Source organism: Lolium rigidum, chromosome 3 (assembly GCF_022539505.1).
Source record: "Lolium rigidum isolate FL_2022 chromosome 3, APGP_CSIRO_Lrig_0.1, whole genome shotgun sequence".
NCBI lineage: Eukaryota > Viridiplantae > Streptophyta > Magnoliopsida > Poales > Poaceae > Lolium > Lolium rigidum.
The window spans coordinates 136,878,639-136,894,615 of NC_061510.1; the positions used below are offsets into that span (position 1 = coordinate 136,878,639).

The 15,977-nt window shown below is 44.4% G+C and overlaps 1 long non-coding RNA gene across 2 annotated transcripts; it reads right to left on the reverse strand.

Moving 5' to 3' along the window:
• Positions 1 to 510: 510 nt before the first annotated feature.
• On the reverse strand, positions 511 to 6,201 carry LOC124702376. Of its 2 annotated transcripts, XR_007002443.1 has the most exons (4): positions 6,027 to 6,201; positions 5,766 to 5,927; positions 5,447 to 5,528; positions 511 to 1,157 (listed from the first exon to the last, which is right to left on the reverse strand). It is a non-coding gene; the product is annotated as an uncharacterized LOC124702376 (long non-coding RNA). The 2 variants fall into 2 exon arrangements; XR_007002442.1 differs by lacking the exon at positions 6,027 to 6,201 and having other exon boundaries at positions 5,766 to 5,985.
• Positions 6,202 to 15,977: the final 9,776 nt, after the last annotated feature.

Genomic DNA, 15,977 nt, shown 5'->3' on the forward strand with positions numbered 1-15,977 from the left:
TTCTAAACAACATGTCAGTATGTCACTGCAGAATGCAATCTTATAATGTACGAAGGTTGAATGCGGAATACTATTAAGTAACATAATGATGATAGTTGAATGCATAGTGCCCATCTACCAAGTACTGTAAGATTATCAAACTTAAGAGAGCAAGAAAGTAACCTCTCCAGAAGTCATGCATAGAAGTGAGAATAGTTGATCTTTACCACTTCACACCTCATAATGGACCAAAAGAAAAGTAAATCATCTAAAACTTGCACAAAGTTCCATCCCATATTGTAAAATGGTTAAGCGTAAATCGTTACTAAGTCATTACTAACAGCACTCCAAGAGACATACATGACTGGCTTCAAAATACAGTAGAACTTAAATACATAGATAATTACCTCTGCTCACAAGGTTATTATAGATTACCTCCTTTTATTGATTTGAAATCGGTGCATCACAGCCAACACTCTCAGAAACTTACATCATAATTAGCAAAAAAGAAAGAAAAAATTTGAACTGAGATACAAAAATCAGAGGTGATTCAATAAATTGGATAAACATCAAGTGTTAAATACATGGAAAATAAGAAATGAGGGCACATCTTGTCGAATAGCATATCGGTCCATGAGGCAATTGGCCTACATAACAACTATTAAGTGCAGCCATAGATATTGCCAATTCATTGGCAAAAGGTTGATAAGCCCCCAGGAAATAAATACATGGAAAGTAAGAAATCAGGGCACATCATGTAGAATAACTCCGCATGTATTTCTGACTGAACAGAGCATAAGTCACAACAAATACCTCACCATGTATTTATGACTGAAGTTGATAAAGAAAGGGAGAAAAGGGAACTGAATAGTAGCTAAAGCAATTCATACGCAATTAGTGGTTTCATCTCTACACATCACAAATTAATATCCCTAGTATTGCAGTAGATTATATATAGTGAAGCAATTATAGAATGGAGCAAGGGAAACTTGACTTTGTACCTCTGATTTAAGTGCGAAAAATCCTGTCCCTAGTCGACTTTCTGCTTCCTTTCTTGGTCACCTTGTACAACACCTCTCTTGTTATTTTCTCAAGACTTCTACGTTGCCAGATTCATGTCTCTGGTCGTCTTCTCTTCAGCTCCGAAAAGTGAAATATTATGCTTGACGCTTGCTCTCCTGCATTCACAGTAGTACATACACCTATGTTAGTCAACAAGAAAGAGAGGAACACTTCTGAGTAAACTTAGTTATTAGTAGGAATGATGTAAACTTCAAACGGAAAACTCGGTTCAGCTCTCGGGTCCAGATGCTCCCGTTTTATGAACCAATCACATTCAACGTTGTCTCACATTTGTCAGCGTATTCAGATGAGTATTTCGGTGTATCTCTGCTCTTGAACAACACCTAGGCCCATTTACGCAAATAATCAATGCACGCTGCTCCTGTCAGCATAATAGTACATGACGGATGGAACTTTCTTGTACCATCACTGCTAGGCCTGGGTGGGAAGAAAATCTTATTCGACCTAGGTCGTACGCCTCGCGTGGCTGGACCAACTCCTCTAATTGACATCTGGCAAAATTAATCTCAACACAGTTAACCAGTTTACCCCCAATTCACAGCTACTAAATGGTCCTCCAACATTCACACCTCGTCGACGTTGCCTCTTGTAGGCGCTGCCGGGACACTCCTTGACGTTGCCTCTCCTCCACGCCGGTCGGAGTTCTTATGCTCGATGTGTCACTACATTCTCGCGGATGCTTCTCTCCCCTAGCTTCCACGGCCATGCTCATCGGCATATGCACCAGCACTCGCTGCGGTCCCCGGGCGTCCATGGCCATGCTTGGCTGCAGATCCACCGGCGTCCACAGCAAGCTTCTCCTCTCCCTGACTGCGCTGCGCTCCGTCGTGAACCACCAGCCTTCCGCCATGGCCATGTTCCTCCACACCGTCGGTCGCGGCACCACAAGTGGACCGCACTATCTGCTCGCTATAGATGACGGGGGAGAAAGACCGTACGGGATGGGGCACCCCTGTTGGCTGCTTTGCTGAGGGTGAACTTCCTAGCGCCATTGCTGGGGAGAGCAATCTGGACGGATCCTTCCCCGGTGGTCACGCCGACACAACAGGCAGGATAGTCGTGGGAGAGAGAAAGGGATTCAGAGGCTCGATGCTTTGAGATTCGGATTGCCAGCTGTCGCACGCGGGAGGTGGTCCACGAATCTGGCATGTACGACCCGGGTCGTATAAGATTTTCTTCCGCCTGGGTGGGCCTCGTGGAGGCTGGATGCACACATGGAAGACGCCCACGTCATCCGCGCTCCTGCATCACCGAGTGTTTCTCCTTCTCTACGCCGCCTCATTCTCATCACTGCTAGCTCTCGTTCTTTATGAGAGCATCTCCACTCGCTCTCTCCAAATGCCAGCCTAAAATTCACCCTTGTCACGGCCTTTAAAATTGATTTTCAGCTGGTGCGGCTCAACTTTGCATCCGGTGCCGTTAGGCTGAACCCAGTAGAAAGAAAGGCTGGCAGGGACGCTGGCGCATTGCGTGTTGGTGGGAAAGACGCGGGAAGAAGCCGCGGGAAACGTATGCATGGCCGTGGACCCGCCCCTTCAGCGTCCTCCGAGCCGTCTTCCTCGTCGCCTTCCACGCCCGTCGAGTCGCGTCGTCGTTAATGTGCGCCTGCTCGTTTTCAGCAGCGGTCAAAGGCTGCTCGCTGATGTCTACGGGTGCTTCTATTCTTGTAGACAGTGTTGGGCCTCCAAGAGCAGAGGTTTGTAGAACAGCAGCAAGTTTCCCTTAAGTGGATTACCCAAGGTTTATCGAACTCAGGGAGGAAGAGGTCAAAGATATCCCTCTCATGCAACCCTGCAACCACAAAGCAAGAAGTCTCTTGTGTCCCCAACACACCTAATAGGTGCACTAGTTCGGCGAAGAGATAGTGAAATACAAGTGGTATGAATGAATATGAACAGTAGTACGGTGCCAGAAAAGTGCTTGGCGCGTAGTTGACGATAGTAATATTGTAGGAAGTAAACATGCAGTAGTAACGCAGCAGTAGTAACGCATAGAAACAAGTAACAAGCAGCGATAGCAGTATTTAAGAACAAGGCCTAGGGAATAGACTTTCACTAGTGGACACTCTCAACATTGATCACATAACAGAATAGATAAATGCATACTCTACACTTTTGTTGGATGATGAACACATTGCGTAGGATTACACGAACCCTCGATGCCGGAGTTAACAAGCTCCACAATAATGCTCATATTTTAGTAACCTTTAGTGTAAGATAGATCAAAAGACTAAACCAAGTACTAGCATAGCATGCACACTCGTCACCTTCATGCATATGTAGGAGGAATAGATCACATCAATATTATCATAGCAATAGTTAACTTCGCAATCTACAAGAGATCATGATCATAGCATAAACCAAGTACTAACACGGTGCACACACTCGTCACCTTTACACACGTGCAGGAGGAATAGAACTACTTTAATAACTTTGCTAGAGTAGCACATAGATAGTAGTGATACAAAACTCATATGAATCTCAATCATGTAAAGCAGCTCATGAGATCATTGTATTGAAGTACATAGTAGAGAGATTAACCACATAGCTACCGGTACAGCCCCGAGCCTCGATTGAGAACTACTCCCTCCTCATGGGAGCAGCAGCGGTGATGAAGATGGCGGTGGAGATGGCAGCGGTGTCGATGGAGAAGCCTTCCGGGGGCACTTCCCCGTCCGGCAGGGTGCCGGAACGAGACTCCGCCCCCAGATCTTGGCTTCGCGATGGCGGCGGCTCTGGAACTTTTCTCGTATCGTGGCTTCCTCTGTAAGGGTTTTCGATGCAGGGGCTTTATATAGGCGAAGAGGCGGCGCAGGGGGGTCGAAGGGGCGCCCACACCATAGGGTGGCGCGGGCCCAGCCCTGGCCGCGCCACCATGTCATCTGGGGCCCACAGGGCCCCCCTCTGGCGGCTCTCGGGTGTTCTGGATGCTTCCGGGCAAAATAGGAACCTGGGCGTTGATTTCGTCCAATTCCGAGAATATTTCGTTACTAGGATTTCTGAAACCAAAAACAGCAGAAAACAGGAACTGGCACTTCGACATCTTGTTAATAGGTTAGTTCCAGAAAATGCGTAAATACGACATATAATGTGTATAAAACATGTAGATATCATCAATAATGTAGCATGGAACATAAGAAATTATCGATACGTTGGAGACGTATCACTCGCCTTCCACATCGAGTCGCGTCGGCTGAACTATCATTGAATTTATTTTTTCAGCGAATTTTGTTATATTTTAAAATTTTAATTTTTTTGGCAGCCTTCCGGTCCCCATTTTAGTTTCACTGCCGGCACCCCCCCTATGGTCCCAAAAACGGGTGCGCCGGAGCTTATACAGAGGAGCCCACATATACTGTAGTCTAGATTCGAAAGGGAAGCTAAAATCGACCAGCGAAAATATCGAATCATCAAACTCTACCTAGGTCGCAGTCTCTAACGAAATCAAGTTCGCAAGTTAAGCCAAAATCGACAGCCAATGTCAATCCGCGAAACAACCAGCGCGGTGCTCCCGCAGCGGCACGGGCGTATGGCCTCTGACCGCTGCCGTCCAAGGACACGCCTAGGCATGCACGCACGGGACGCCTCGGCTGGCGGCGCGTCGCGCTTGGCAGAGCCGCAGAGGCTGTATCAACACACTCGACTCGGCCGGCTAGGCGCGCGCAGATCTCCACGGTAAGCAGGACGTCGCCTAGGGAGCTGGCGGCACGGGACCTCGATGGAGCAGCTCCCTTCGGCCGGTCCACTAATCTAGCTCGGCCACGGTACATGATTTGTCTACTATCCTGTACTCCCGGTACATGTTTCAGAGCCGTTACCTCCCGCGTACATCTGGGCGATCTGTACCTGCGTACCAATACAACCCCTCCCTTTACATGCATTTTCCTGGCATCTTCCAAAGAATGGTATCTCTGACACACGCAGTTCTCCAAGCAACACGATTGGTCTAGAGAGGTAGGAGCATTTGGACTCGGGAGCCAAAACGCCAGCCCCACTTCAAACGCCATACAAATATTGACCAGCCTTAGAGCAAGTTTAATAGTAGAGCCAACTGTTGGCTATAAGCCAAGTGCCATGTCATCTATAGTCATCTTAGAGCCAATATGTTTAATAGTGAGCTATAAAATTGTACTACTTTATTAGTGCATGGCCCACCATTCACTCTCACATAGTGCCTAGGAGCACGTGCTAGAGCTGGCTCTTGCATAAGAGCCCACTCCTCTTCTCTCTCCTCCTCTCTCTCCTCCAACTAGACAATAATATATTATTTTAATTCTTATAGCCAGCTGACTAGGACTTATTGTACTTGCTCTTAGGTAACAAAAGAAAATCTATGGTTGCTATCGAGGATTAGACTACTTGAGAGGCCAAACTTCACAACTAACCGGCTATTAATGCAGCAAGAACATCCATGTAAGTATCTTCCTGCTACGGCCCCAAACTTTTTCTTCTTGGCATTATGGATGCCTGCCATGGAAAAAGATCAGATTAATAAATAATATAAACGTCCACATTAGTTCATATTTAACATATACTCAAACTTAAAAAGTAGTAGAATCCTAAAAAAAACAAAGACACGAAAGCCTGAAAAGATTAACCTATGCTCAAACTTAAAAAGTACTATTTGACCTATACTGAAACTTAAAAAGTAGTAGCATCATAACCTGCAATATTAATAGAATAAAATAGTATTTGACAACTTACGTGGAATTGTTGTTGCTAGAAGAATTTATTTTCTTGGTCCAGAGAAACTTACCAGCAGAGCATCTATCATAAGTAATCAAAGTCATTCTCCTTAAAAAGTGCAAACAATTGGAAAATAATTCCTTAACCATACAAAGTTGTCAATAGTGTGAAATTTTGAACCTGCAACGATTAACACGCGGCAACTATTTTATTTACAAGTGCTCTAGAAGATTATATGTTACAGGTGCATGATCAGAATTCATGTGCACTTCACCATACCGTTTACAGTTTCTTAGGAAAGAGAAGTCTGAAATATGGTTGGTGTAAGTCAAGTCGAATTGGGATCATAGGCGCAACTTTTAATACTCCGGTCTCTAATTTCCTGAATTGAAGAATAGCTTGTTGTTTTATTAGCTGAGAAGCAACCCGAAGGTTCAGATGCCTATGCTTCCCACCTGCAATCAATATGGCAGCAGACACATCACACAATCAAGCAAACATAGAGATTATTGGACATATACGTGCCTCAAAATAAAGTGCCATATGGCAAAGTTGGCTAAAGATGAAATTGTAATAACTCATATGCGAAAGATACTTCGTGGTCTCGTGGATAATGGGTCATGGAGAAAATAAAGCAATTGAACTCCCGTGTCCTGATGAGACTTTGAACAGTCACATGGTTCAACAATATTAGCAACAGAGTGAGACGAAACTTAACTATGGAATATGGTCTATTTATTGCACAACATTCTAAAGAACAAATTTTGGGCACAACCTGCATCCTAGTAATAGGCATCAGGTTGTCATTACCTTTTTTCTACTCGACAGTGCCATCAATGTCAAAATGTGTTGCATTTTACACGCTACCCACATAAACATAATCTCATTCTCCCTTGCCTCATTGATCCCTACATACATTCCAATCGAGAGCTTACTAATGCATTTCGACAAGCACTTGCCCAGCACAGATTAAGAATTCAACTAACTGATGGGGCTATTCAACTAACTGATGGCACAAACCTACTTCGTGATCCTACATGTAAGGATCTCAAGGATGTGTGGTAGCAATCCTCAAGAAGGCAGTACCTGCTACTAACTCAATCCCAGACTACAGAATGTTCTAGCACACCAAAGAGTCCAACCATCCAAGTTGTCATTGTGCATCATCCGTATAGTACCCTGGGAGCAGGACTGCCTGGGAGATTAAGGTAGAAAAATACCTGAAACTTGGAAGGGACGCAATAACTTTGCTGACGGATCACCACAACCATTCGTGGGCGTTGGTCCTGATATAGTCGCATATCCTTCCTAGTTAATACCGCCGGCGAGGTGCATTGGCGTGGGCGGGTCTTCCCGGCTCGGAGGAGGACGACGGAGTCATTTTTCGAGCAGTCCAGTCGAGGGATTCCCTACATCCTGGAGGCTGCAGATCAGCCTCGGCATAGGCGGATTTTTCTACGAAGGTGCGGTGGAGGACAGGGACAATCGAGGTGCAGGCGATGACGGGCGGATCCGTGCGATGGAGAGCGAATCCGCACGGTGGAGGCAGTGACGGCCGAGGATCTTGATGCCGATGCAGAAGCGGCGGTAGATGCTGGTCGACATCGGCGACGGGTGGATGCCGATGTAGGATGACGCCACCGACGGGCGGATGCCGATCTGGAATATGCTGCCGTTCATGGTAGACGACGCCGACGACTGCCGATGCGCTGATGCGGGAGGGCGGTGACATGCTGATGCGGGATGGCGCGGCGCGCCGATGCCTCCGACCGGAGGCGGAGAGGAGGATGAGGGAGCCCGGGAGCGGGCGGTGTGGTGATGAGAGAGGGGCGGCGGGGATCTGTGGAGATGCAGTTTTAACCTCTACCGTGATTTTGGGGACAGGGGCATCGAGCTGGGATGGTTTGGAAAGCTAGCGAGACAGGTTCATGTTCGTTGGGCCTGGCCCATGTGGGGACGACGGAGACGACGAAAGGAACGACCAAACGTATTGACAGAATACGGAAACAGTTTAGACTTTTTAAGTAGTAGAGACTCACATGTATGCACATACACTCATCCCTATGAATACATATAAGCACCTCCGAGAGACTGCGTCCAAGAAACTTCATGGCATATGCGGCCGTGTGTCACTGGCATGTGTACCAAGCAGAAAAAGGACCCAACAAGGACGAGCCCAATGAGAAAACAAAACCAGCGGGCAACACGTGTTGGCTCAAGAGAAAAATCCTACGAGGGAGTGTGTCGCACGAGAACTTTCATTTCCCCTTATTGCTCTAGGAAGCGCAGTTATTCTTCTAGTAACAATATGTTTTTGGGTAAATAGGTGTCGTCTTCTTCATGCATTTGTGGACGGTGTACCATGAGCAAACCTTGATATGCTTTTGCATCGCCGAACCGTGAGCCAAGGTAATGTCGTTGATGCAGCGGCCAAAGGTCACTAGTTGGAGCCGCTAGATGTCGGTGACAACTAATCTAAGAATTAGGTTCTCATCCTAGAGAAGAAACAAATGAAAATGACAAAGAAGAAAGATGACCAAGACACCAAACATCATCCTCCACTGCATAGAACAACATCGTCGAAGACCTATATCAAGCAAAGCAAGACCTAGACCCTAGATCATCCAATGAACGAACCTCCACATGCCCACCGGCGACGCCAAGGACCACCACCAAAACGAGGACTCGGGAGGCCTCATTCCACACCGTTGGCAACACCATCACCTCACCACCGCAGTCATGTCACCTAAATTGAGTTGTACTCAAAGGTATTGAGGTTTCCACATCATGTCACATCCCCACCATCGCAAGTGGAGATATATCATGGAAAATCTCCAAAATAATAAAGATGGCATCAATAATGATGAAAACTATTATGTGGCATGTTAAGAGACTATTGGGCAGGTTGTATGTCATAATGTTCTTTTTTCCCGAATTAAAAGGGAAATTTTGCTACAAAACACCGTTATTTTCTGGCATTTGCTGAAACACACCGCTTGATTGTGTCTTTACCATGTACCATTACAATTTTGTGGCACATTTGCCAAAACACACCACCTAACTAAAAACGGAAAGTCTTGCACTTTAACCTAGGATGACTAGTTTTGAAGACAAAGGGTAAAACTTTCCGTTTTTAGCGAGGTGGTGTGTTCTGGCAAATGTGTCACAAAATTGTAATGGTACCTAGCAAAGACACAATCGGGTGGTGTGTTTCAGCAAATGCCCAAAAATAACAGTGTCCTGTGGCAAATTTTCCCGAATTAAAAAGGTGGTAGACACCATTTTTAACCACTTACTGCATTATGACACACAGCCTTCTATGCGATTAACAACAAATCAAATGGTGTTGCCAAGACCATTGATAATATATATTTTTTATGTTGTGAAAGATAAAATCTAGAATCAATATATTGATGAAGGATATAAATAAGTTTTGTATGTTTTACGTATCCGTTTATCAAAGGCTTTGTCACCCATGTTTTTATTATGTTCCCGACATGGGTTGCTCGAGAGCCTATTGATTCTCGAAATAAGGACCATCAAATACACTAACTACCAAAAAGTATTGTGTTTTTCCATTTTGAGGTAGGATGGTGTACTGTAAGTATCGAGGTTCAGTGGCATGTCATTGATCATTGTAACACCTTACTTTGGCATGTTATTCCTATTGAGAGTGGGCTTATGATGTTTGTTAACCATACGATCAAGGGGAAGAATGTTGGAATTGATCTCCGGTTAAAACAATAACATAGAGAAATTAGGCGATGTGGCCCACCACACCCCTCTCGGGCTTGTGCAATGATCGGAAGGACAAGACCACGTCTTGGTATTGGTCCTTGGCCCACTTAGTGATATATATATAACAGAAGAAGAGGTGGTTTTTAAGAGAGAGAGAGAGAGAGAGAGAGAGAGAGAGAGAAGTACAGGTTAAGGCGACCTCGTAACCACCGATCATAATGATGCACCTAATGGGGGTCAGAAAGCCAATTACCACCAACAGGCACCATAAGGTCATCGGCATTTCACTCCGTCTCTAACACCCATTTAGGCCTCGTTCGTTTAATCCCAAGAAACCAGGGATCGATCTGGATTGAGACCTGGTTCTGGTTTTCCATCCTTGCGAGGCATTTTTTCCAGCCCACCAATTTTTGTATCTTCGGTTACTCCCGGACAGAAATATTAGCCCAGCCCATCCCAGCAACTTGTACTAACGAGATCTGGAAAAATTCTATCGCCACCGGACGTGTGGAAAAATTTCCGCGACGCAGGATGCAAGAAAAGCGAGCGCTAAAACTGAGATACGGATATCTGGGCATGGATTAATCGAACAAGTAGAGGCATCCAAGGGATTATGGGGAAGGGTTTGACGTGGGTTGTTGAGGTTTGGGTGGAGTGCTGGGATTAACCCAATCCATACCTGGGTAGAATCCATGTATGGATTCAATCCCAGCAAACCGAACAAGGCCTTACATGGGCTTCACCATGCCCGTCTCCAGTAGGAACGGGAACACTCCAATTACTTGTAAGTTCTCACGAAATCCAATTCTGTTTAGTGTTCTAGATGTTGGTTAGGCGCAATGTGTCAATTCATAAAGCTAATTTATGCTAAGAAAAAAGAAACTAAAGAAGAGCCGGATAGGTTTGTCGTTGCTCTAAAAGAAAACAAAAAAACTACCACTTCCCTCTTCCTCGCGTGGTCACACCTCACCTTATCTTCCCCAATTTCATTTTTCTAGTAACAACGTCACCCGTGGCCACGCTTCGCTCCCTCCTCTCGCACACCTCCCGTCCTCGGCCGTGTGCCCTCCGGTGCCGAGCCAACCCGCCATCGGCCAGCTCTCTCACGACCGCCCCTCCCTCCAACGCTCTCACGCCCGCCCGCCCTGCGGCGCATGTTGGGGGGATGACCCCCGGTATGCCAAAGGCAGGCCAAACCGGATGGTTTGGCATATCAAGATATACCGGTTTACAGTTTAAGCCGGACTGTGAACTGATGTCTACTCACGCTTCTTTTCTTGTAGACAGTGTTGGGCCTCCAAGAGCAAAGGTTTGTAGAACAGCAGCAAGTTTTCCTTTAAGTGGATCACCCAATGTTTATCGAACTCAGGGAGGAAGAGGTCAAAGATATCCCTCTCAAGCAACCCTGCAATCACAAAGCAAGAAGTCTCTTGTGTCCCCAACACACCAAATACACTTGTCAGATGTATAGGTGCACTAGTTCGGCGAAGAGATAGTAAAACACAGGTGGTATAGATGGTGGTAATATTGCAGAAAGTAAAGATGCAGTAAAACAGTAAACAAGCGGCGCCAGAAAATAGCTTGCTGGCGTAGGAAGCAATTCTTTGTGATGGAAACAAGGCCTAGGGATCATACTTTCACTAGTGGACACTCTCAACATTGATCACATAATAAATAAGTTCTCTTCCTTTGTGCTACATATACTCTTGTTGGATGATGAACACCACTAATTGTGTAGGATTACACGAACCCTCAATGCCGGAGTTAACAAGCGCCACAACATTCGATATTCATGTTTAAGTAACCTTAGAGTATAATAGATCTTTGCAAAATAGACCAGTACTAAGATAGCATGCACACTGTCACCATCACACTACGAAGGAGGCATAGATCACATCAATACTATCATAATGACAATTAACTCCACAATCTACAAGAGATCATGATCATAATCTACGACAAGAACTACACGATGCACACACTGTCACCATTACACCATGCAGGAGGAATAGACTACTTTAATAACATCACATGAGTAGCACATAGATAAATAGTGATACAAAACACATTGCAATCATAAAGGGATATAAATAAGCACTTCACTACGCCATTCATAACAGTGAATAAGTATTCTGTGAAATATAGCCTAAGAGACCCACACGGTGCACACACTATCACCTTTACACACGTGGGACAAGGAGTCTCCGGAGATCACATAAGTAAAACCCACTTGACTAGCATAATGACATCTAAATTACAAGCATCATCATATGAATCTCAATCATGTAAGGCAGCTCATGAGATTATTGTATTGAAGTACATAGGAGAGAGATGAACCACATAGCTACCGGTACAGCCCCGAGCCTCGATGGAGAACTACTCCCTCCTCATGGGAGCAGCAGCGTTGATGAAGATGGCGGTGGTGTCGATGGAGAAGCCTTCCGGGGGCACTTCCCCGTCCCGGCGGCGTGCCGGAACAAAGACTCCTGTCCCCCTGATACGTCCAAAACGTATCTACTTTCCCGAACACTTTTGCTATTGTTTTGCCTCTAATTTGTGTATTTCGGATACAACTAACACGGACTAACGCTGTTTTCAGCAGAACTGCTCTGGTGTCTCGTTTTTGTGCAGAAATCCAACTTTCGGGAAAATCCTCGGAATTTCTGCAGAAGGTCCTATTTTCCCAAAATACTGACGGAGCCAGAAGGACAATTGAGGTGGAGGCCCGAGGGCCCCACACCATAAGGCGGCGCGGCCTAGGGGGGGCCCGCGCGGCCCTATGGTGTGGCCCCCTCGGCTGGCCTCCGACGCCCCCCTTCGGACTACTTATCGGGTTCGACCTAAAAACGCACGGGGAGAAGTCGAAATCGCCAGAAACCCTCCGGAGAGCCGCCACATCGCGAAACTCCGTCGCGGGAGCCGAAGTCTCCGTTCTGGCACTCCGCCGGGACGGGGAATTGGAGGAGATCATCACCGCCATCACCGCCAACGCCTCTCCATCGACCAGCCATGTTTCCCCCATCCATGTGTGAGTAATTCCCCCGCTGTAGGCTGAAGGGGATGGTAGGGATTGGATGAGATTGGTCATGTAATAGTCATAAGATTGTTAGGGCATAGTGCCTAGTATCCGTAGATGTCACTTTTATGATATTGTTGCAACTTGTTATGCTTAATGCTTGTCACTAGGGCCCGAGTGCCATGATCTCAGATCTGAACATGTTATTGATTCATGAAGATATTCGTTGTTTATGATCTTACCCGCAAGTTGTATACACATGTCGTCGTCCGGAACCAATGGCCCCGAAGTGACGAAATCGGGACAACCGGAGGGGATGGTAGTGATGTGAGGATCACATGTGTTCACGGAGTGTTAATGCTTTGCTCCGGTACTCTATTAAAAGGAGTACCTTAATATCCGGGAGTTTCCCTAGAGGCCCGGCTGCCACCGGCTGGTAGGACAAAAGATGTTGTGCAAGTTTCTCATTGCGAGCACGTACGACTATATATGGAACACATGCCTATTGATTGATTAGTACTTGGATACCGTTTTATTATTATCTCGCAAATGCCCATGCTTTGATTGTTACATGAGTTTCTCTCATCCATGCAACGCCCGTTAAATCCGTCCCTGTGCCTACGGTATTTTAATCCTGCTCGTTTACTATAATCACTACTCGCTGTCTTTATTTCACCGCTGTCGTTATTTCACTATTCCTATCGCCATAAAGCCGTTACTACCGATAAACTCTCGCGAGCAAGTCTCGTTTCCGGTGCAGCTGAATTGACAACTCCGCCGTTAAGGCTTACAAGTATTCTTTGTCTCCCCTTGTGTCGAATCAATAAATTGGGTAATACTTCCCTCGAAGACTGTTGCGATCCCCTATACTTGTGGGTCATCAAGACTATTTTCTGGCGCCGTTGCCGAGGAGCATAGCTTTATTTGGAAGTTCACTTGGATTGATATTGTTCGCTGCCATTCTCCATCATGGGTAAACCTCGCGATACTAAGATCGCCATATTACCATCCACTACAAGAAAAGGTACAACTCTTAGTACCTCTGCTGCTCTTGATTCACCATCTGTGATAAGTAAACTTGTTTCACCACCACAAGCTTCAAATGCTGGTACTTCCGCTGAATCTGAAAATTCCTCTCATAATTGTGATGATGCTTCTGCTGTGCTTGATAATGATGGTTCGTTAGGATCTTTTCTAGATGCTACAATTGCTAAGTCTAGACAAATTGAAAATACTCGAAACTCCTAATGAAAATGCTGCTACACTCGTTAATTCACTCGAGTCCGTTGAATATTCTAGTGATGATCTTGATGAAGATTATGTAGAGCTTGATGATGATTTTATTGAAAAATGCAATGCTACTACCGATGCAAGAAAAATTAAAAAGTTGCTTGCGGAACATGCTCGTTAGATATAAACTATCTCCCGATCCTAAATTTGCCACATCTCCTATAAACATTAGGGATAAAGATTATGATTTTTCTCTTGATCTATCTCATATAGCTATTGTTGAGAAAACACCCTTTTGTGGTACCGAAAAAGAAAGTGCTGTTGAACACATGACTGAGTTATCTACTCTTAGTGGCTTGTTTTCTGATGATATTAAGATGCGTACTTATTTTGTCGCTAAAATTTTTCCTTTCTCATTAAAGGATGATGCTAAAACTTGGTATAATAATTTGCCTCCTGGTTCTATTAAAAGTCCAAAAGAATTGCTTGATGTTTTCTTCCGGAAATACTTTCCTGCTAGTGCTCAACATGTCGCTTTGCAGAGAATTTATAATTTTGACCAGGAAGATGGAGAGAAATTGCCTGAGGCTTGGGCGAGATTTTGCTCTCTTATTAGAGCTCAGCCCGACCATGATTTGGAAAAGCATGATTTACTTGATATATTTTATAGTGGACTAACTATTGAGTCTAGGGCATACCTGGATAGTTGTGCTGGTTGTGTTTTCGGAAAAGAACTCCGGACGACACTCGAAGAATTATTGGCTAAAATAGGCCGGAATCATGATGATTGGTCTACACCCGAACCAACCCCGACACCGATAGTGAAGAAGAGGGGTATGATTAAATTAAATGATGAAGATATGAGGGAAGCCAAGAAGTCTCTTAAAGAGAAGGGTATTAAACCTGAAGATGTGAAGAATTTACCTCCCATAGAAGATATATGTGAGACAATTCCCCCTTCATCCATGATTGAGGTACACTCTCTTCAACGCTTTACTAGGGAAGATATTCCGTATTCAAAACCTCCTGCTCAATGCCTAGATGAGTTTGATAATTATATTGTTAAGCAAGAAAACTTTAATATGAGAGTAGAGAATCATTTAATGGAAAATTCTCGAGCTATTAGTGAATTGCATGGTATTGTGGAGAGAACCTCCAATGATGTTAAGATACTTGTTAAACATTTTCAAATGGTTCAAACTCAAATTGATCAACTTACTAAAGTGCAAAATGACTTGTTGGGAAATAATTCTAAAGAAAAACATGCTTATGAAGTAACAACTAGAGGTGGTGTTTCTACCCAGGATCCTCTATATCCTGAAGGGCATCCCAAAAGAGTTGAACAAGATTCTCAACTAATTAAAACTAGTGCTCATTCTAAGAAAAAGAAAAAGAAACATAAGAATGTTGTAGAATCCTCTGAACCTGTTAATGATCCTAATAGTATTTCTATTTCTGATGCTGAAACTGAAAGTGGTAATGAACATGATAAAGATAATGATAAGAATGATACTCCTGATAAAGAAGAGGTTGAAAAAGAACCTGAAAAGCATGCTAAAAATAAAAAGTACACTAAAGAAGATTTTATTACTGAGAAACATGGTAATGAAAGAGAACCTTGGGTTCAAAAGCAAATGCCTTTTCCTGCTAAGAAACTAAAATCAAAGGAGGAGGAACATTATAATAAATTTTGTGATTGGATGAAACCTTTATTTTTGCAAATCCCTTTGACCGATGCTATTAAATTGCCTCCTTATTCAAAGTATATGAAAGATATTGTTACTAACAAAAGGAAAATCCCCAATGAGGAAATTTCCACTATGCTCGCTAATTACTCCTTCAATGGTAAGATTCCAAAGAAGCTTGGAGACCCGGTATACCGACTATTCCTTGTTCCATCAAGAATAATTATGTTAGAACTCGCTCTATGTGATTTGGGAGCAGGTGTTAGTGTAATGCCTTTTTCTCTTTATAAGAGACTTGATTTAGATAAGTTAATACCAACTGATATATCTTTGCAAATGGCTGATAAATCTACCGCTATTCCCGTTGGTTTATGTGAAAATGTTCCTGTTCAAGTTACTCAACATTGCTTGATATTAACCGATTTTGTTGTGTTGGAAATGCCTCGAAGATGATAATATGTCCATTATTCTTGGAAGACCCTTTCTTAATACTGCAGGGGCTGTTATTGATTGCAATAAAGGCATGGTTACTTTCAATGTTGATGATAAGGAACACACTCG